We start from the raw sequence: 23,816 nt of genomic DNA, 5'->3' as shown, positions 1-23,816 counted from the left end.
CTTTCTGGTGTGAATCAGACCCTAAGAGGCTGTAACACCATCATGTTTAAACCTCCCAAATAAAAAAAATAATAACCTACAACCGTGCCTTCTCTGGGCTACTCCTGAATGATCGTCTACAGCAATAGTCCTGAGGCCACCTTAACTAACTTTTATCTCTTGTGGATACTCTTTGATACCTATGTTCATCATTGTAATTTTGTCTCTCCAAGTGCGCCATAACATGTTTCTCTCCTAATACTTTACATGTCCCAAAAGATGGGTTGTTGTTCTTGTATTTTTTTTATTTGTGCTTGTTAAGGTCCTTTATGGGTTTTTTTCATGCCTCTACCTCCATTCGTATCCGCTCTGATACACGGACGGGTCATGTTCGGGCTTTATAAAACTTTTCAAATAAATAAATAAAATACAGTTTCTAAACCAAAGATCTAAGATTATATATATATATATATATATATATATATATATATATATATATATATATATATATATATATATATATATATATATATTCACAGAAAAAACCATAGGTTTCAGGCACGTTATAGTTAGGAATTAGCATTTAAAAAAACCTCAGAAATTCACTGAAAAAACCATAGGTTTCAGGGGTGTTATAGTTAGCTGGACTTTTCACTTGTACAAAACCATTGAAATTCCCCCGTTATAGTTAGTTCAGCTAACTATAACTCGCGCGCCCGCAATGCACTGCTGATGACGTCACATATTACATCACTCATGACATGGTCAGTGACATCACTCATGACATCACTCATGACATCTCAAATGACATCACTGATGACATCACTGATGACATCATCCAGTGAATGTGTGTTTTTCTGAAAATTAAATATGTTTTATATATGTATATCTCAAGGTCGATGGAAGAATAAATGGGTATATAAGTGTCTAAATGGATGATTTGTTTTTGAAAAATTGATTGTGTAACTGACTGATTAAGTGTATCATAGTGAATACATGGCTTAGTGAGTAATGTTTAAATATGTAAATATCTGTATCAGTCTCTCACTTTGTGTATAAGTGGCTGCGTGGGTTGGTGAGTAGCTACATGGGTGTCTATTTAGGTTATTAGTTGGTTTTTTGAGTATCAGTCTGAGTGTCTGCATGGTTCGGTGGGGGGTATTACGTAGTGCATAGGTGCATGAATGAGTGACTCACTGTTTGTATGTGTTGAACACAGCATGTGTGCAGGACTGTATGGGTGGATGAGTGTGTGTATGGGTGTGTTAGTGAGTGAATGACTGTCTCAATAGTGTCTTTATGAGTAACTACATATGTTTTAAACTAGTATATGTGACTATTGGTGTATATATGTGAGTATATGTGAGAGTGAGAGATTGAAAGAGTTCCTGTATGAATAAGTATGTGTTTCTATAAGTGATTGTTTAAAAGACTAAGTATGTGTAAGTTTCCGTAGAAGTAAGTATGGTGGTGTGTGTATAACTGTATATGCAAGTAAATGTATGTTTGATTCTTTATTAGCATGAGTGACTATGTGTGTGAGTAACTCTATGGATGAGTGGCATTGTGTAACAGGATGTATAGGTGTATGAGTACATATGATGAGTGAGTACATGTATGAGTGACTGTATAGGACTGTTGGTGAATGAGTGGATGTGTATGTGGATCTTAGAATTACTGAAGAGGTTGTTGTAACTGGTATTGGTATGTCCATTGTTTTGAAAATTTTAGTCTCTATTTTTGAATGTGTGTATCAAAGGTTATATTAGGGTGAGAGGAGGTCTGCCACTCTATCACAAGGATGATGTAATCAGTGATGTCATTTGAGATGTCATCAGTGATGTCATGAGTGATGTCACTGACCATGTCATGAGTGATGTAATATGTGACGTCATCAGCAGTGCATTGCGGGCGCGCGAGTTATAGTTAGCTGAACTAACTATAACGGGGGAATTTCAATGGTTTTGTACAAGTGAAAAGTCCAGCTAACTATAACACCCCTGAAACCTATGGTTTTTTCAGTGAATTTCTGAGGTTTTTTTAAATGCTAATTCCTAACTATAACGTGCCTGAAACCTATGGTTTTTTCTGTGAATTTCAAAGGTTTTTTTAAATGCTAATTTCTAACTATGCCTACAGAGATAGGACATGTGAAGAAAGAAGAAAAAATGCACAGAAAGAAACAAAAGAAGTGCAGAAAGAAGCAACAGAAGTCCTCAAATACGAAGATAAGTGCAGGAAGAAGGATAACGTGCAGAAAGAACAAAAAGAAGAGCAGAAAGAAGCCTTGTTGCAAAATCATCCTGTACCCTCAACTTTTTCAGACGGATACTGGTGGTAACTGAGTCTGACTAACCAGTCCTAGAGCCAGTGCTATGTTAAAAGACACTTAGAATACAGTGAAAACACCTACATATACTAGGGAACATTATGCGTTGGGGTCCCCCTGTGATTAGCATGACCTCCTCTGTAAGCCCCTAGTATATAATAGGGCATGGGGATTAAAACTACCTCTTAAAACAGGCCACAGGGCGTTTTTGCACACGTTAACTCAGGCCCCGTCCCCTCCATTCACCACTGTGTAAACACGCCCTGTGTCCATTTTTAGTTGGGAGATTAAGTTCATTTGAATCCTGAGGGTCCCTAGGGTCCAACTAGCCCACTAGGTACCTCCAGTAAGTGCCACAGAGCTGCGTTGCAGAGAGGTGTAAAAAGTGGCACGGCCTGGACCACCTCTCTGCAATGCAGCTCAGTGGCGCTTACTGGAAGCACTTGGTGGGCTAGTTAGCCCCCAGGGGCCCTCAGTATTGAAGGGAAATTATATCCCCAATTTAAAACGTGCCATAGTGCGTGTTTGCACACGTCACCTCAGGCCCCGTCCCCTCCCTTCACCACTGTGTAAACGCGCCCTGTGGCTGTTCTAAGTTGAGAGATTAAGTCCCCTTGAATCCTAAGGGTCCCTAGGGTCAAACTAGACCACTAGGTACCTCCAGTAAGCGCCACAGAGCTGCGTTGCAGAGAGGTGTAAAAAGGGGCTTGGCCTCAGAACACCTGGCTGCAGCGCAGCTCCCTGGCGCATACTGGAGAAGCCTGTTGGGGGCGCGTTTGCAGAGTGCTGCATGGAGGGGGCATGGCCTCCGGCACGATGCCAGTCTTTTATTTATTTTAGTTATTTAAGAAGGGGGGCTGTTTGGTTCCCCTTCTTATTCTAATTTATTGGCCCTGATGACCCCATCCCCCAGGGCCAGTCTCCTAATTATATTTTTTTGACCCCAATCCCCAGGGCCGGCCACTGTTTTTTATTATTTTTAAAAAATATATATTTATAGACACACCTAGGACATGCTGGACAAACCGTACGTACCTATCACCATGACGATTTGCGTGATATTCATTAAAAGGCGACTATGCATGCAATGAATCCACGTGGAATGTATTTACACCACTAGTGAAGCTCTGACATGTCTGATGCCCTACCGTGCCTAATCCTGGTAGACACCCTTGTCGTTTATTTATACAAACATGGGTAGCTATTGACGGGCACATTTAATACACATGCACACCAAGCCATTCAAAGGGGATTCGACAAAAATTCGACCAAAACTATGCAAGAAACCCCCCTCACGGTTAATAAAACACACATCCACTGCCGGATGTGTAATACTTTTTATTTTACTCTCTGGAAAGGGGACGAACATCACTTGAGAGTCACAGCGTGCTCCTGACAGAGCCCAATGCTGTGTTACACCCACCATTGCCTGCCGAGTGCCACACACCTCTGTGTTGTATTCCTCTAGCTAGTGCATATGCTATGACACTCTCTAGCCCATGTGCACTGTAACACCACCCCGTGAATATGTCATGCCACACTTGTCTTCGCACGGGTTATATTGCCCCATCTAACGTGCCTTTCTCGATGCCTATGTTATAACGCACAGTGCTATGCCATACATATTACAATCTGGGATCCATATGTTTGTCACAGTGCATATGCAACGTTACACTCCCCAGCACATATTTTATATTACAACTTTAGAGACTAGTTAGGTTACACAACACTGCCCTGTGCATATTACACTCCAAGGCGCATATCGCATAGCACGCGCTAGTGCCTGTGCTATCTCGCGCTCTCCAATGAATCTGTCATTGCGCACAATGTATTGCATATTATATTTCACGCCCGGTTCATCTTATATCACACTTTTTGGTGCATAGTTTATACCATACACTATATCTAGTTTTCATTTTCAATCGTGCTCTCAGGACTATGTTCTATATAACACTGTGTTCACCTACCCTTTTCACGGGCATTACATTTTGCGATAGGGGGTGTAGGGTCAGGGGGTGTTTCTGCCAAGTGAGCCCGGAGTCACAGTCACAAACGTCCTCTTCTTCCTGAATAAAAGTGAGATTATGCTGCATACTTGTTCATATTTTAAGTAGTTCGCACAGACACAATGTTTTAAAAACAATAAAGTTCCTAATACCCGCCTTCTCTGAACAGTTAGCTTGCTGCCCCATCCCCTTCCTCCCTATCCTCTGTTGTGTGAATCCATGGACTAGCCTCCTCCCTCCTGCCATGCATGGTCTGATGTGCTGCCACTGCCCTCAATTTAGTATGATGTACCAGTCCACTCCTCCTGCCCTCCATTGCCCAATTCTATGCCCCATCATTGACCTCCTGCTTAAACTCTGTGCTTAGCTTGCTGCCCCTATTCTCCTTCTCCCTGCCCTCCGATGTCTTTGTGCATGCCCCTGCTCCATCCTTTTTTCCCACCATGTCCCATGGACCTGCCACTCCTATCTACTCTGAGTGTTCTGTTGAGCTGCCACTCCCCTCCCACCTGCCTAGCATTGTCAGATGACTGTAACCTGTCCCTGCCACCTCCACCCTTCCTGTCCACATGCCATGCCCCTATCCTCTTCCTCCTGTCCTACATGGTCCATTGTACTGCCACACCCTTCTGCCCTCCCTGGTCTGTTGTGCTGCAACTGCTCCTCCTGCCTGCCCCGTGTGGTCTGTTGTGAGGTCCCTTCCCCTGAACTTTCTTGTCTGTGCACAGGTCCTGACCCTCCCTTCTATCCTCCATCGTCCTTTGTGCATGCCCCTCCACCCTCCTTCTTGCCCATCATAGCCATTGTGCTGCCACTAACCCTCCCACTTGCCATGCATGGTCTTCTGTGCTGCCATGGCCCCTCCCACCTTCCCTGTGTGGTCTGTTAGCTGCCCCTGACCCCCTCCCACCTTCCCTCCATGGTCTGTGTGTATGCCATCACAGTCTCACTGTTGCTCTTCATGGTGTGTCTTGCTTCTAGTGCCCATCCTGCCTGACCTCCATGGCTATCTTGCTGCTCCTGCCCTGCCCCCTTGCCCCCAGCCCTACTCCCTCCCTCCTGGCTTGTCTGTTCCATTGTAATGCCCCTGATCCGTCCCTCCTGCCCTTTATGGTCTGTTATGCTGCAGCTTTCTCTCCTGTCTGTCCATTATGGTCAGCTAGCTACCATTGCCTCTTGCCCCTCTGTTCTCTGTTGTCCATGTGCATGGTCCTGTCCCCTCCCTCTTGCTTTCTATGGATTGTTGTGCTGCACTCCCGTCCTGCATGCCCTGTGTGGTGTATTGTGATGCTGCAAACCCTGATGCCTGCCCTGCAGGGTCAGTTTGGTGCACCTCTCCATGTCCCTCCTGTCCTCTGTTATCCAAGTCCATGTCCCTATCCCATTTCCTTCCATGATCCAATGTACCATACTTGCGAACATTTTGAACTTGGTAAGAGGGAGATTTTGAAAAAAAACTGGGGTATTGATTTTCCCCTTTGAGTTACATTGAAAAAGAGCATATTGTAGACAGGAGACAGATCAAATAAAGCCCATTTGAGCTTAAAAACATTGGACGTTTCCTGGCTGAATCGGGTCTGTTGGCATGTATGGTTGTACTACCATTGCCTCTTCCTTCTGCCCACAATGGTCTATTACATTGCCACAGCCTTGAAGGAGGGTAGATTTTGTATCACAGGGGGCCCCTGGCCCGTTCTGTCCACACCTGAAGTATGAGACCCTTGTCCTTGCCCTGCCAGCTGCATTTGTAGGCCGTATTAAATTGACCAGCGGGTCCTGTGTTGCTATATAATTATCCTGAGACATCCTTACCACTCAGCCAGCATAAAACCCCTGTGTAGGCCCTTCTGTTCAATATGTAGGCCTCTTTGTTAAATTGACCATAGCTCTGCAATTTTAGTGTATAGCAGTCTGAAGGCAGGTCTGCGAGGCCTTCTGATCCAAACTAGTAGCCCCCACCCTACCCGAGTGCTCCTTGCTCGGTATCAAAGTTCAACATCCCCCTGAAGCTGTCGACATACAGTAGGCTGCATCCTGGACTGGTACTTGCTTCCTGAGCAGGTTTCCCGCTTTTAAGGAAGTGGCAACCGCAGAGCGTCAAGTTAGGAGAACTGAGGAGATTTTATACATGAATATATTGAATTCCCGTACAATACCCATTATTTTCTGCTTGCTCTATGGAACTTACGATAAGCGATTGGCCTGAGAGACTGACCTTTTCACCCAGTCCATTGTCAGCATTAAGTGGGTAAATGACGAAATGTCTGGTAAAATCTGCAGACGAAGCTTTTGGGTAGCATACGTAGGTAGATGTAGCGTGCAAAGGAGCCCACAAAATGATATAAAAAGGGAGCACCCACAGTTATCGACGGACTACCTCGCCGTCTGTATGTAGGTTAACAGGCAGTGCACGTTTTCCCCAAGAGCTGGGAGCTCTTGTCTTCCTTTGCTTAAAATGTCTTGCTCTGCTTTGCTTGAAGTATCTTATTCTATTTTACCTATATGAAATGTCATGTTATGTTTAACCATTGTTCTCTTTACTTTTGCATTTAAAAGATTTTGTATTGTAATTGCAGGAATGCTTGCTCTAAGAGTAAACGTGAGTGTTCCTAGGTAACATTTTCCTTGGTGTAACTTGTTTCTCATGATGCATTTATAGATGTGTTTTCTCTCTCTCTCTGTCAGTACATTAATTGAGATACAGAGAATATTATGACAGCTGTATGATTATCTGGATTCTGTATTTTGTACTTTATGTCTCTATTCTGCGGTTTCTTTGAAGTTGCATCTTCTCATTAATCTGCCATTGTATTCTGCCTCCAATTCCATGTCTCATATGTCTGTTTTCTTCATTTTTGGAGCAAGCGTTCCTAGGCACCCCGGCTCAAATTAAGGTGCCCCTTTTGTCCCTGACTCACTCTCCTGCTCAGTTCTGTGGTGGCTCCCGGGGATCTGGGGACCGCCCCTAGCTTCCTTGACCCGTAATAGATCTTCCCTCCAACAGCCTCTCTTGCAAGTCCTGTATTGTTGGTTTGTTGCCCCTGCCCCCCTTTCCACTGCCCTCCATAGTCTGTTGTGCTTCCACGGCCCTTCCTGCCTGCTCAGTGTGGTTAAATTGTTGCCTTTGCACCCTCCTACCTGCCTTCAATTTTCAGAGTCCGTGCCCCTGGCCTCTGCCTCTCAACAGTATCCTAATGAACAACTAGATTGCTAACATTCTATATTTATTACAAAAGTGTGGAACGCCTGACATCATCTTGATGTAATCAAAACTGTAATACCTAGAGCATTTCCTTTAGAAATTACATATATGAGAGGGTCTTATTGGCATCAAAATTATGGTTAGTGCTCTAAAAGACTAAAATAAGGACATATTTTCTGAGTTTTCAAATAGCGACAAAGCACTTTTAAATTATTTGTTATCTTTATGTTTTTTTATCCAGTTGACCACTTGATTAATGTTGCGCTTAGGAGAGAGGATGTGGTGTTACTTCCAGAACTGCAGACTTTGCAACTGGGGAACCAGGTTGAAGTTTCTGCTTCAGCTCGACATTCTGTGATTCTGGTCAAATCACTTAGTCTCCCCATGTCTACAACCAAAATGAATTTGTTCTTGTGTGATGTAACCAATGCTCATGTAAAGCACTCCAATACCTGACAAGTCTGCACTATATAACACTGCAAAAACACAAAATAATAAGTGTTTTGCACACTTCTGTCATTGGGCTATATTTGGGCTACATCTGGGTGATTTTGGGCTACATTTGGGCTCTTTTGTCTCCGGTGGCCATCTTGGGAGATTTATTTGTTATGAAGTTTCCTAATTTCCTCATGTACTGCAGTCTCCTCAGTAGGAAATGCTTTCAGTTTTTTACTTTGATTCCATCATGAAGGTATTCCGACATGTCACACATTTGCCATAAATTCTGAATGTTAGCACTCTAGTTGCTCATTAGATCACTGTAGTAAAACTACTGCACCATGGAAGTCTGCTCCTGGTATTAAAAGTGCATGTTTCAGTCTGCATGTCAGAATTTTTTAATGAAATAGAAGAGGATTTGAGAAGTCACTCAAAATGTGCCCTCATTTTCTTTCTTCAGCATTAATCATAATTTCTATGGCAAAATGAACCTCCTCATTGTGTTCCTTTTTAAATTAAATGTTTTAAGTGTTACCAGTTTATTCCAATCAAGATGGCTTCAGGTGCGCCATACTTTTGTCATAATGAAGACAGTAAGCGCTCTAGTTGTTTTTAAGAACATTCTGGGACATTCTGTCATTGGGCTATACTTGGGCTACATCTGGGTGATATTTGGGCTACATTTGGGCTCTTTTGTCTCTGGTGGCCATCTTGGGAGACTTATTTGTTATGAAGTTTCCTAATTTCCTCATTTACTGCAGTCTCCTCAGTAGGAAATACTTTCAGTTTTTTACTTTGATTCCATCAAGAAGGCATTCAGATGTGTCACACATTTGCCATAAATTCAGAATGTTAGCACTCTTTTTGCTCATTAGATCACTGTAGTAAAGCTACTGCTCACCAGGGAAAACTGCTGCTGGTATTGAAAGTGCATGTTTCAGTCTGCATGTCAGAATTTTTTAATGAAATAGAAGAGGATTTCAGAAGTCACTCAAAATGTGCCCTAATTTTTCTTTCTGCAGCACTAATCATACTTTTTATGGAAAAATGAACCCCCTCATTTTGTTCCTTTTTAAATTAAATGTTTTAAGAGTTACCACTTTAATCCAAGCAAGATGGCTTCAGGTGTGCCATACGTTTATCATAAGTAGGACTGTTAGCGCTCTAGTAGTTCTTTGGAACACTCTGGGAAGCTGCAGTAGAACACAAAGGAATCAACTGACAGTCTCTGCCCTTGTTGGATGTACATGTTTTAGTGAGAATGTCAGACTTCATTCTCACATGACTGAGAAAGATAATGTGAATTTACAGAAAATAAGCTCTCAGTTTAGCCTATAGATCACCTTCCAAACCTCTGTGGGAAAAGCATGAGAAAATATTTTTCTCTCAATCATGATATCCCAGCAGAAGGCTTTTTCACATGGTGAAATCACCTTAGAACATACCACAATTCCTAAAATGAGTATGGTACCATCAACAAATGATTTATAATGTAACTAAAGTCTTAAAACCTTCTATTAACTGCAATGCTTTTTAATGAGGTGCTATCATGTATATTGGTCCCAAGATGGCTGCCAACACTTCTTGGATGAAGTGCTGACAGCCAATCACATCATAGGATGGGATGGGTTGGTAGGCTCCGCCCACATATATATATGCTTTTAAATGCTATTTTCTCAGGAAATACTGAACAGATTTACACCAGACCTGCAAAAGGCACTTCCTTGACCTTATGGCTACCTCTCTGCCAAATTTCAAGTAATTCTGTTCAGCCGTTTGGGCTGTAGCTGTGTCTAAAGGTCCTATGGAAAAATGCATGGGGAAAACGCGTTTTGGGACCCCCCTTTTTTCTCGGCCCCTGCTTGACGAATCCCCCCGAGACTTTCAGGGTAGGAGCGGAGCGTAGCGCCCCACCTATTTTGAAAATTTCGCGAGGATTCGTCGACCGGCGCCAAAGTTATTCCAAATAGAATGTTGCGGATTTCCTATGGAAACAGGGTCCTAACTATAACTACCTACTGGCGACCGCCAGTAGGTAATATATATATATATATATATATATATATATATATATATATATACATATATATATGTGTGTGTGTGTGTGTATATATATATATATATATAATGCATAAACAGATTCCTTTGGTATACACAGATAAGCGACGAGAAGGAGAGTGGGTCGGCGAGGAATCCGCAGCAGGTAGATAGTGTAGCCACCAGACAAAGTGTTACCGATGATAAGTAACTTGTTCTTCTGATGGATACATCTAGCTTTTGAATAAAGTACCCAACTAGTTTCACATGCGGAGGTGGGTGCATGTCTGTCTATACCAAAATACTTGCAAAACAGAATGAGCAAAGTGAGCATCACTCCTCGCTTAAGAATCTAAACAGTATTTCATAAAAGTGTGAAGGGAGGCCCATGTAGCTGCTTTACAAATTTCTTCCACAGGTACTCTTCTAGCTATAGCAGAAGTGGAAGATTTAGCTCTAGTAGAACGAACATGAATACCTTCAGGATGATCTCTGTGAGCCATTGCATAGCAGATCTTAATACAAAGGATGATCTATCTGAACAGAGCCCTTTTATGAACTGCTTTTCTTTTCAGTTTTCCGATGTATCCCACAAAACATTTGTCATCCGACCTGAATTAACCTGTCCTGCCACATAAAAACTGACAGCCTTTTTGGGGTCCAACCAATGAAGTTTTTCCTCCTCTCTAGTAGGATGGGTAGGAGGATAGAAAGAAGAAAGGATAATGGACTTACCCAAATAGAAGGGAGTGACTATTTTCTGCAGGAAGGCAGTCCTGTTTCTGAACACCAACCAAAATCAGTAGAGAAAGTTGTAAAACCGGTTTAACTCTTAAAGCTTGTGGCTCATAAACTCGCTTTGCAGAGCTTATGGCAATAAGAAAAAACATCTTAAATGTTAGAAGTCTCAAGGGACAACTATGAAGAGGTTCAAAGGGAGAACACATCAGATATGTAAGAATCAAATTAAGATTCCACTGATGCATAATGAAAGGAGCGGGGGGGGGGCGTGGCTACGCAAGCAATGGAGTCGGACGTGCTCGATTAGAGCTCCGTTGCTGACTCCCCTTGCCCCCCTGCGAATATCCAATAAAACAAGTCTTCGGTGGCTGATTCTGCTGAGCCCCGGTCTGATCTGCAAAACGTAGCGTGGCCAGAAGTTGCGACCGGAGCCGCGGCCCGGGCTCAAGGCCAGGGAGCAGCGGTGACGCCGTAGCGGAGTCGAGGGAGACCCACCAAAAGCCTCCTCGCAAGACCGGTAACGTGCCTCGCCTAGCAGGCCGCGGAGCTCGGCGGTGAGTGGCACGCTGCTGCGCTGGGCTCCCACCGGTCACTAGCGAGACCTGCAGAAACATAAAACCTCCTGATGCTGTGGGAAATGTGCAGTAACAGATAACTGCGCTCAGTCGAGGGAAACCCATAAATTCCCTTAAACACGCACCGAGCCCAAGGTGGCGGCTCTATAACCTGTAGCCCGGCGGTGATTCCCTGCAGCACAATCAGACTCTGGGGGCAAACAAGGAGCGACACTGGTGGTGTGCCGAAGCCAGGGCCAAAAAGAAGCCGCGTTGGGCAGAATTTGACGGCTAGGCACCCAGCTGATGAAGGTGCCCAAACATAGCAAAGTGCGCACAGGGATCAAAATGGTGGACATGAGGCCCGGAGCCCGGCGATGACCTTTAGGGCATATCAAGATCCCGGACACACGGGGAGCAACATAGGTGATGCACTGAGACCAAGCAAGCTTAAGAGAGCAGAGGCGTGACACCAGAATGGATTAGACATACAACTGATCAACAGCTGTAGCACACAATATTTGACCAAGGTGGTCCAGGGTGAGTTGGCCTGAAACTCATCACAGCAACAGACCCCCCTGTCTTGCGAACTTGTACTTCTTTCTGTGCATTGTGGATGACGCCCTGCCACCCTTGTTTGAGGCGCACGCTCTGCAGAAATCCCTATGGCATCTAAACCTGTCCAACTGTATGGGCTTGAAGTCCTGGACTTGGAAGTTGGTGTACAGGTGACGCTGAGTAATATCCCATTGATCTAACAAAACTGGAAAAAGACCCCTCTTTTGCTCGCTTCATACCACTGTACCGGTGTGGTTGCTGATACACACTTGCCCTTGGCCCTATGTCGAGTGAAGGGCGACCACAGACTGGCATTGGGGGCCTGCTGACCCAGCCCCCCCCCGACCCGCGCCCAGTCCGACAAAATGCATGGAGAGGTGTCACCAGATCAAATGTCCAGCAAACTAGATGCAGTGTTAGCGGCAGTGGAAAAACTATGCAAACCATGGACAGACTCGTACTTTTCTTGAAAGTAAAATAGATAAAGTAGCCATTGATCTGAATCTTCTACTTGCGGATCAACGCAAACTTATGAACAGAACATCCACAATAGAGGCCACTGTGGCGGACATCACTCCCCAGGCGATGGCGGCAGAGAAACATATTAAAGACCTTACAGCCCGGATAGTGTTCTTGGAAAACCAAGCCGATGATGCTGAAGGCAGATCAAGATGCAATAATGTGCGAGTAGTGGGCCTGCCGGAAGGCACGGAGGGTAGAGACGTGGTTGCATATGCTGAATCCTGGCTTCGTGAATTGCTGCCGGAAGGATCACTTTCCCCTCAATTTGCAATTGAACGTGCATATAGGATACCGGCGAGGCCTCCACCTCTGGGTCCAATCCCAGACCGTTCCTGATGCAAGTGTTGCATTACAGAGACAGAGATGTTACTCTTCAGGAGACCAGGAAACTGCAGGAAATACAGGTGGAGAATCATAAATCAAGTTCTTCCCTGACTTCACGGCACTGGTCCAGAGACAGCGATATTCTTACATGGCAGTAAAGAGGCGACCCAGACAACAGGACCTTAAATATTCCTTGCTGTTTCCAGCCCGTTTACGAGTGGTAGCGAATGACAAAACCTACTTTTTTTACATTCCGGAGGCAGCGGGGGACTGTCTGGACACACAAGCACATACAGGAGGTGCCTCCTCAGCGGCAGGATCAGACGGCACTAGTACTAACGGCCTTCCCGGAAGACGTAGGAAGGGGAAGAAAAGCAAACAGTTCAACTATCCCAGCACCTTGGACCCATTCAGAACAGATGCTACAGGAGCAACATAACGCCCTTTAGGCAGCGGCAGAAATTGGAAGGACACAAGGGGAGGCGTCTTCAGTATCCAGTTTGCAAGGACAGGACATTGAGGGAGGACAGTCCAATGAAACCTTGAATTCGCCGGACTCAGGCAATCTTCCAGAAATTACTCCTCAAACCTCAGATGGCATCATTTAGGCATTGATATAGAACACTGGACAAGCACTGCCCTTTTTGCATTGAAGCCAACACAAGTATATCAAGTCTCTTTTATTGTTGTATCATATGGCTGGTCCACTCTAAAGGATGTATACACTTACAAACAACATGATCGTAGGGAAGAGGGGAACTGGGACAGGACAGGCTCACACCATTTGCAGTGCGGCCTCCCAATATGGAAGCAGCTGACGTCTATTGTCATACGGCCCTGAGATAGGTTTTCATTCTTTGGGGCGGGGAGTCAGCAAGACAGTGTACCCATGGTAGCAAAGATACGCTCGGCTAGCATGAACCCCCCTCTTGTCATTATGAAAATGTCGCCTTTTTTCATTGTTTGGACCTTTGCATGTTGCATCTTCGCCCTTTTGGTATTATTAGTTCTAGTTAGTAGTAGCTTTGCCATCCGTCATGCGCTGGGTCGACGCACACTGAGGAATCGATATATAGCCGTCCAACTGCAATCTCCATTCCAGATGAGTGTCATGCAAATTACTATAGCTGTTCGACCTCTTGCAAGTCACAAGGCTACCTTTGGATGTAGATCATGACCCCTTTTAAAATATGCACTTGGAATGTTAGAGGCATACACAGTCCATCCCGCAGATACCTCATTTATTCGTATCTTAAAAGGCACCACATATGGATTGCTCTTCTCCAAGAAACACACTTGTCAGGGTCTGAGGTGAAACACTTGCAGAAAAGATGGAGAGGATATGCCACAGGTTATTCAGCATACGCCAGGGGAGCTTTAATATGGGTCAGGCCAGGAACCCCATTCCACATAGAGGATTCACATATCGACACAGAGGGCCAGTATGTTCTAGTGCAGGGCAGGGTAGACGGACAACCTGTGGTTGTTGCATCCATATATGTGCCCAACATTGATCAGGTCATATTTTTAGATGCCCTGTCAGGTAAACTTACCACCTGGCATGGGATTCCGATGATATTGGGGGGGGGGGACCACAATAGTGTCTTGGATGTATCCTTGGACCGTTCGTTCCCCCCGCTTCCTGGTGAGCCCACACACGTCGCCATGAAGGCGTTAAATAATTGGGCTAGGCAAGGGCATTTAACTGATGCATGGAGACACAGGCACCCACATGACAGGGTATATTCATTCTTCTCTGGGGCACATGGTTTGCATGGGCGACTTGACCGAATAATGGTGTCTGACGACCTTTTAACAGCTGTAGTAGAAGCCCAATATCTTGGAAGGACTCACTCAGACCATAATCTCCACACGCTACAACTAGAACGGAGTAGCGGCACGCCACCGGTCCCGAGATGGCGTTTACAACCAGATGCACTACTAGACGCAGCATTCCGGGAGTCATTGGAGACAGCTGTAGCACAATATTTCAAGAATAATACAGATACTGCCTTTTCGCCATTAATAGAATGGGACGCCTTCAAAGTGGTCACTTGAGGACATTGCCTGGGTACACAGGCCGGTATGCATAAACATCTGGAAAAAGACCTTACTACTCTAGAAAGGAACTTGGCGTCCCATGAGAAAGAATCGGTTAGGGTTCAAATAGGCGATTAAATCTTAATAAGGATCCCTGGGTACAAAAAAGTCTCAGTTGCCTGAATTATGCTGTGCATTTGGCATGCACGCATCATTCGGGTGACAAGGCCGGCAGGCTATTAGCTTTGCTGATCCGTCAAAACGATGCCACTTCACCTGCCATCTCTCTCCATTCTATAGGTGGCAATATGATATATGCACAACAAGACATACACCGGGTATTCACAGCCCATTACACTGCACTATACAGGTCCCACACTTTAGCAATGGTGGACGATATCAGCAGATATCTAGAAGACATTGCTCAGGCACAAATCACACCAGAGCAAAGGCTTGAATTGGATGACCCTATTTTATTAGAGGAAATTAAGTCAAGCTCTCTGGCAAATGGTAAAACCCCGGGCACAGATGGCTTACCGGCCGAGTTTTACAAGGTCTACGTGGAAGTACTAGCGCCTCAACTCAACAGGATATATGAGGCCTCAACAGATGAATCCTCCCTCTCTGACACGCAGATTGAGGAGCTACTAATTTCCCTTCCTAAGCCTGGCAGGGACCCGGAAATACTAGGTTCGTATAGACCGCTGGCACCCCTTAACACATACTACAAGGTTCTAGCATCCATTAATGCAGCGCGTTTGGCCCCGCTGGTATGAACCTTAGTACATGAAGACCAGAACGGGTTTGTCCCTACTAGAAGTACAGCGCTTAATATACGTAGGCTTTTCAGGGTGCAGCATTATGCCGCAGACGCCTGGCCCCACTCTGGCTGGCTGGTTCTGGACTTGGAAAAGGCCTTTGACTCCCTAGAGTGGCCATATCTCTTTGAGGTGCTGCGGGGATACGGACTGGGAGATCCCTTTCTACATATGGTTCAACTATTACATCCGCGGCCCTCAGTCTGGGTTCAGACGGGTAGACAGATATCAAATATCATACGGGTAAACAGAGGTACCAGGCAGGGCTGCCCTCTGTCCCTGCCCCTCTTTTCGCTTGCTATGGAACCGTTAGCGGAGCGACTCCGTAGGGAGGGAGTAGACTGAAGCATTCAACTGGGAGACAGCATGCATATCGTTTCACTATATGCCGACGATTTGTTATTATACCTGAGGGACCTTCATGACATCCCATAGCAGATATACAGGACTTCAAAAGGGTATCGGGTCTCCGGGTGAATTGGACAAAATCGGGCCTTTATTCCTTCCGAGATGCAATCCCTGATACGGATGTACACATGAATAATTCCTCCCTCCACTGGTACCCATCTACGTTCTGATACCTAGGTATTTTCATATACCGGAACCCCACTGATATCTTAGAGGGAAACTTGGTTAGAGCCCTATCAGCCGTTCAGTCTCAAAGCCAATTCTGGAAGACCCTCCCCCTAAATGTGATGGGTAGGATCGCGTTGATTAAGATGGTAGCATTACAATAACTGTTGTACAACTTTGCTATCCTCCCAGTTTATGTCCCGGCCAAAATATTCCGTGACCTTGAACAACTGATCCGCGACCTTATTTGGAATAAGGGTTGACCCCGAATAGCGTTATGGAAACTTTATGCCCCTATGAGTAAGGGAGGTCTGGCGTTACCAAATATGGAACTGTATTACCTGGCGGCACAACTTCAATGGGTAACAAGATGGTTTGCAGGAGTTGGCTTTGAAGATACAGCTACCATGCAACTGCTCTGGTCTCAATCTCAGATATTCCACTTGTTACATCCTATCGCTCGACTGCCACGCCCATCACAAACATGTCTTGCCCTAGCACACTGCTGTTATACGAGGAGTTTATACATCACCAGAAACATGGTTCCATATGCACCACTGCTGCCGCTTCTGGGGACATCAAGGGGCAGGGCGGGTACCCCTAGCGTGGAGCTTGCGTGTTGACAGGCAGTGGAGATAAGCGCACTAGGAGACCTTTATGCGAAGGGTGCCCTGATATCATTTGAGACTCTGGCGGAAGAATATAATCTGCCCGCAGGCCAATTTCTACTATATAGTTCAATTACGAGATCGTTGTCTGCGGCATGGGGCGATATAGCCGCCGAACCAGAGATACATCTCCTGATACAATATCTGCATGTCATGGGCAAAGGATCCCATATAGCACACTGGCTGGCTGAGACGCTGCTTGCTCATACAAGGAAACCCATGACGGCTCTCCGATTACAGTGGGCAGCAGATAGGGGACAACAATGGACGGACCGTGCATGGGATGCAGTGCTAACCAATCCCACTTACATTCTGATAGATCAATAACACATATGTGGGAAGTGTGCATATTAGGCCTTATCCCCAGATCAAGGAATCACAAGGTTACATCCAGATTCATTGACTTGGGACTAATAGTAGCAAAAAGACTAATAACTAAGAGATGGAAACACACAGACCCTCCCGTTCTAAACAGCTGGAGAAGATCGCTCATAGTGTGGGCACAAGCAGAAAGCACATCACTGCATAGGGAGGAAATAGCCGGACTACGCAAATACCTCATTGCGCAACACTGGGATACCATATTTGCAGAATTGAGCCCCATGGAAGAGGAGGGAGGAAACAGTCCCTCACAGATGGCCACTGCACGAGATGTGGGCGCAGACCCTTTGGCACACAACACTCCCAGCTCAGACATCTCAGTGGCTGACACAGGACAATGAACTGTAGCCAAGAGTCATGAACGTCAACGAAGGAGCGGGCTGGTCACATATTCTATTAGATACTTTTCATGATAATAGACAGGTGGACGTGACGTAGAAGAGCTGGACGGACATTACTTGAATCACACATGTATTGACCCAGGCGTGGCGATTAGGCGATGACTTAGTTTGTTTGTTTGATTATAAAACATTATCTTATTTTGCTTTCTTCTTTCTTCTCAATTGTATGTCCGGATACAGATAATTTCAGGTAAGGCCATTCAGGTGCGTAAATGCAACAACAACATCATGGAGGGCAAGATAAGTATCTTGTTATCCCAATGGACATAAATAATGCACCCTTATGGATACTTAAATGAGGCACAGTGTAAAGAGGTCACAATAAGCAACCATTTTCTTATTTTATAGAAATGATATTCAGTTCACTTTGATTTGTCTCAAAATAGAAAAGGACGCCATTTAACATGTTTGATGTAACCAATTGACCCCTGATGTTATATGTATAATCCATTATCTGTAAGATTGAAACATGTTTTTTTTAAAAGCAAAAAATTCCAAATTGCTAAAAACAATACTTTAAAAATAAAAAACGAAAGGAGTGGGAGGGTATTTATTTGTAAGCCCCTTAAAGCACCTTAAAACTATAGCAGACTTAAACAAAGTTTAGTCTGGTAAACAGAGAAAAGGTGAAAGGGCAGACAATTAACCTTTAACCATGGCAACCGCAAAGCCTTGCTGAGGCAAAGAGAGGGCAACATGTAAAATATCAGACAAATGGGCCTGAATGAATTATCTTCACACCACCTATCAAATCTAGCCCATCTGCCAGCATAAACCAATTTGGTGAAGTGTCCTCTAGATGATAAAAAAACATATACACCACATCAGTGGGAAGTGGAAAGGAACTCAGGTTGCCCCGTTCAATCCCCAGGCATGTAGGTGCAGGCTCTGGAGGTACGGGTGTAAAACCTGCCCCTGCGACTGCATGTCTGCCCTGAAAGGGAGACGGAGCGGAGGGCACATAGAAAGAGGTGAATGAGATATACATCCCACACCCTTCATGGCCAGTTCGAAGCAATAGAGATTACTTGGGCTTGGTCGAGGCAAATCTTCCTCAGCACCCAAGGAATCAAGCAGTGGCGGCTGGTGAACTTGGAAAGTGGTGAGGCGAAAGTACATGCCTTAGATCCAATTTAGTAAGCAAAGCGAACAATCCCCATGTCCTTAAAAGGGATTCATGGGGTCTTCCTTCTAGAAACTTTGAAAACAGTCTGGTCCATGAAATATTTTTTAACTGGTAAAATACTTTTTGCACTAGCTGTGCAGCCATAGCCTAACCATTTGAGTTGGTAAATCAATATTTGCACTAGCAGTGCATCCCGGGGATGACGTTTGAGTTGGTAAAACTCTCTGTCCCAGGAGAGTAAACCTATTGTGCCTTTTAGAACTGAAGCCCACACAATTTTTTCAAGGGTATTTCAATAGTCAAAGAGGACATTAAAGTTCTTTAGTGCACAAGTTCGGTTTGGTAGCTTGGTGGACTATATGCCTTATCCACTCAGCCTTTCCTCTTTCAAAGGTCGATTATCCTTGAAGAAGGTAACAAAAAACTTGTTACCATTCAATCGGCTAAGAGGCCCAAGGGGGTGACTGTTATGACCTACAAATAGTTATGTTATAGCAACTCGTTTCACCAAGTAAGAGCACCTGGGCATCTTCCCCGGTTTATATATGTAGTAACGACATTGGTACCATTTTTATAGTGCATAATTTGTCATTTGCATTGCATCACTGCCCTTTCCTGTATGTGATTTGGAACAAGTATTCTAAAAGTAGGTAACCATAAGCTCAGATATGTATACAAATCTCAATGGAAGTCTATTTTTGAACATCTAATCCCAGCCTGAATGTTGCTTTTTAATATTATTTTTTAATATTATTTAATTTAGGTTTTTTGGCAAAGTGTGTAAACACCAAGGGGCTCATGGCACTGACAAATCAGTGAATATACTGCACTGACAAAAGAAAAGTGTTTTCAGTTTCATGCCGAAAGAGAGGTGAGAAGGAATGGTACAGCGGTGGTAGGAGGAATAGGGAAGCTACGCCTCTTTAAGACAAGTCTGCTTGGAGGAAAGGGCTCATCATTTTGGATTATGTAAATATCTTGAATAAAAACGCTCCACAAAAAAATTAAGTTAAACTGTACTCATGTTTCTTGTCAGTGCAAAATAAACTGCCTCTCTGTGTTCATTAGCAGACATGGAAGGAACTTGAAGCAGAGCTGAGCATTTGCCCGGAATCACACAATTTAGGCAAGAGGAGTGTGGGAATTAAAATAGGTGTCTTCAGGTTTGAAAGTCAGCATATGTCCTACGAGTAGTAATTGGTACATGGTAACAATGAAACATGATTTGAGGGAGAGAGAATGTGGTGAGTGAGACATCGAAAGACGCCTACAGCAGTTACAGTGAACTTTATGCAGTGGAAATCCAAAGCTTTTATAATATTCTCAGGCACAGCCAACAAGCGTCTCGTTTTGTTTACCTTTAGTGCTTGCTGGAACTCCACGGCTATTGCCTTTAGGTATCTCACTGGCAGGCTGAGCTGTGTGCTCCTATCCAGCTGGAAGTGGTCTGTTGAATTCCCGATTGGAAGTCAGGATAGGGCTGGGTCTGAACCTACTTCACCCCACTCTAACCTGTCTTCTGATAGGGTGCTTGAATAGCGGGCTGAAATGCCTCTCCACCCAAGCAGGCTACATTCTTCAGACATGCTGTGCTGGTTTGCGCATGCGCCGCCTGTCTTTGGCTTGTAAATGTTTGAAGGGAGCAGATATGTAAAGCACCCCTCAAACATGCGCAGTCCCCAGAACTCTGCTGTTAGTACTTTCCTTTTTACTGCTGACATGCGCACTTAGCCCGGATACTGCACAGACATCGGAAATGAAAACATGCAAAGTGACAGGTGTGTCAGTTTGTCTGTTTTCATTTCTGCTGCCGGAGATGCAAAAAGCAACTTCTTAATGTATTTCTGATTAAGTTAGTGGGGCTGCGCTCCAGCCCCCTCTATGGACCAGCTGCCCCTGGAATCAAGGGTATGGGAGGAAACTAGTAATGCAGCTGGGAGTTACAGCTCAATTGAAATGTGTCGCCCAATGCTCCCTGCCCCGGATCCTGGAGGCTGCAAAACAAAGTTCTTTTGAGTGGCAAAAAGGTAAAACGGCTTCCCTTGAGATAGACTGCCCGACACAGTCCACCATTGAAGATCCACTGCAGTGTCTCCCGGGATCTTAACAGAAGCTTGAAGATCCCCATTGTACTGAAACCACTGCTTGCTGAGGCACCACTGGAGGGCCCTCATGTGGATGCATCCATGGGTGATCAACAGAATGCAGGAGGCTGGCAGGCCTAAGAAGCGCAAGACCTTCAGGACAGAGAGCATTGCTCCTTTCTGAAACATCTGAATTATAGCCTGAATGCCCAGACTGCTCTGAGGATGAGGAAAGGCTTGACTCACCGAAGTGTCCACTACTGCTCCTATAAACAGGACGCACTAAGAGTGCTCCAGGTGAGACTTTTGCTTGTTGATGGAAAATCCCAGATTGAACAACAAATGAGTCGTTACATGCAAGAGGTACAACACCAATCCCGGAGATTTGGCTTTGATGAGCCAGTCGTCTAGGGCATGGAATACTGGTATTCCCATCCTTCTGAGATGAGCTGCAACCACTGCCATCAGCTGCATGAAGACTCGAGGGGCGGAAGTAAGACCAATTGGGAGGATTGCAAACTGATAATGTTGAGACCCCACTGTGAAGCGGAGGTGTTTCCTGTGCGACTGCAGAATAGGGATGTGATAGTAAGCATCCTACAAGCTGATCGAAACCATCCAGTCTTCTTTCTCTAGTGCAAACAGCACCTGAGCTAGGGTCAACATCTTGAATGTTTCCTGTTTGAGAAACCATTTAAAAATCACAAGGTCTTGGATCGGGCACAAGCGACCGTCCTTCTTGGGAATCAGTAAATAACACAAGTGACATCGCTGACCCTGTTCCTGATCTGAAACCCTTTTGAGGTAAGATTGTAGGAGCAGAAGATGGTCTGTGGAAAGGAAATTTAGACTGGGCAGAAAGGGTCGGGGAAATTCCTAGAAGGGTAAAGCATATCCCTTTTCTACAAAATGTAACACCCAAAGATCCAATGTAATCAATTTCCACTGATGTAGAAACTAGGACACCCGACCTCCCACGGGCAAAGCATGCTCTAAGATGGGAAAACTAGGGCTGCTTTCCTATGATGTTGGCAGAGGAGGAAGACAAAGGAAGGGGAACTGCTCGTTGTCTACCCCTCCCAAGCCCCCTGTAACTTCTGTAGGGGTTGGATGACTGCTGCTGGTAGGGTTGTCTCTCATGAAAAAAAACTTTCAGAAAAACCTCTGAATCTTTTTAAATGCCTGTAGTCCTTGGGCTGAGCTTGAAGACCCTAAGAACAAGCTGCCACCTTGCTCTCTTTAAAACGTTCTAGGGGAGAATCTGCTTTTGCACCAAGCAAACAAGAGCCATCAAAAGGAATATCTATCAGAGAGAAAACCAAGAACCTTTCTATCATGTATGCCTTCTGGTAGAAACTGAAGTGCCCATTGATCTAGCCACCGAATCGTCTGTTTCTAGTCTAGACTGTATAACCTCGCTGCCTGCAGCCTAGCCATCACACAAAAGTTCAAAAAAAGACCCCTGAACATCGCAATTTCGGAACAATAAATTTGGCAGAATCCAACAGTATATGAATGTAGCAACCCAGCAGGCAGGTTGCATTTGTATACTAGTGCCATGCTGCCAGATGAGAAAACCTTTTTTGCAGAGTGTTCCATCTTCTTGGATTCTCCATCTGCAAGTGAAGAAGGAAATGATCCAGAAGTCAACTTTGAGAAAAATTAGGCCTGAACAACTAAACTATCAGGTAGAGGATGAGAGGACAAAAAGAAAGGATCTCCTGGAGGCAGTTTATACCTTCTGGCTATTTGCCTAGAACCAGCAGAGGCTGTCATTGGCTTTTTCCAAATGCCTTAACTTTGCTCCATTAAGGCCTCATTGAAGGAAAACCAAGGCTTGGATGACAAGGAAGAAGAATGGAGTACCTTAGTCAGTATGTTTTACTTCATCCCTGTAGAGGGAAGAGGCAAAGCCAACATTTCCGCTGCTTTCCTTATAGCTGTATAGTATGAAGTGACTTCTGGAGGCAAAATGTCCTTTGGAGACAACAACTCCCATTCTGGAGACATGGCCTAACCACTTGCCTCCCTCAACTCCTTGAAGTTTGGGTCTAATAAGGGCTGCTCCACTATTTCAACCTTTTCCTCTTCTGGGGGATCCTTCTCTCCGAAGAAATATTGTTGCTATTCTATGAGCAGTTGGGCCTCTCTTCTCGACATATGTTGCGGTATTGGCAACGTCAGGCAACGGCATTGGCGATACGAGAGGAGGCGCCAGAGTCGAAGCTTGCAACGTCGGTACGGAGGCGCTGGAGGAATCATTTGCGAGTGTATGAAGCTGGCTCTTTATAAGGTGAACCAAAAAGAGGTACATCATGTAAAGAGTCTAGTCAAACCCCAAAGTAATTACCGAGGCACAAATGACACCCCAAATGCTTTCTTTTGTGGTAGTGTGGGCTAGCAGTTGGGCATATCAGAGGGTAGTGCTAAACATTTAGTACACACAAGAAGGCAGTTAGTGAGACCACACTCAATAAAGAAATCTGACACCAATTTATAAAAATAACACATACTTCCTCTGGGGTGTCTGGGTGCAGAGGTGTGTCACGGCGTTGGGTGTCCCATTCGCTTCAATGGGCGAACAATTTGGTTACATAGCGGCTGCAAGCTGGGACTGAGGGAACCAGACCGGGGGAACCCACAGGGGGGCTCGACCATTGAGATCTTTGGGCACACAGGATCACCCTGCATCCACTTCTCCTTGGGCTTGGGCCTCGGTTGCAGTGGTATCTTTTGGGGTTGGATTCTGGTGCAGGAGTCTCTCGTGGTTGGAGGGGGCCTGCAGGAAGAGGCTGCAGGCGGTCACTGGAAATCCAGTCTCGGTACACCCAAGCTTGAGATTAGCTTTTGTGGGACTGTGGACCGCATTGGCACCATCACCTCCCATGGACTCGGACTCTGGAGCGCAGGTGGATAGGTGCTTCGAGGCATTGAGTGGCGGTAGTCATAGACTCCCTTCTTGGTCTTTGATTTCTACAGGAGAGGCAAACAGGACAGCTGTGCTACTCACGATGTGGGTCTCACTGTCCTTGAAG

At 45.0% G+C, this 23,816-nt stretch overlaps 1 protein-coding gene across 1 annotated transcript in view; it reads right to left on the bottom strand.

The window, feature by feature from the left end:
* Positions 1-23,816, bottom strand: part of GAS2L2 (growth arrest specific 2 like 2) — a 331,222-nt gene that overhangs the window by 236,798 nt on the left and 70,608 nt on the right. The window lies entirely within an intron of this gene.

Source organism: Triturus cristatus, chromosome 3_2 (genome assembly GCF_964204655.1).
Source record: "Triturus cristatus chromosome 3_2, aTriCri1.1, whole genome shotgun sequence".
NCBI lineage: Eukaryota > Metazoa > Chordata > Amphibia > Caudata > Salamandridae > Triturus > Triturus cristatus.
The sequence above is the reverse complement of the archived record's forward strand: the minus strand, read 5'-3'. Positions and strand labels throughout refer to the sequence as shown.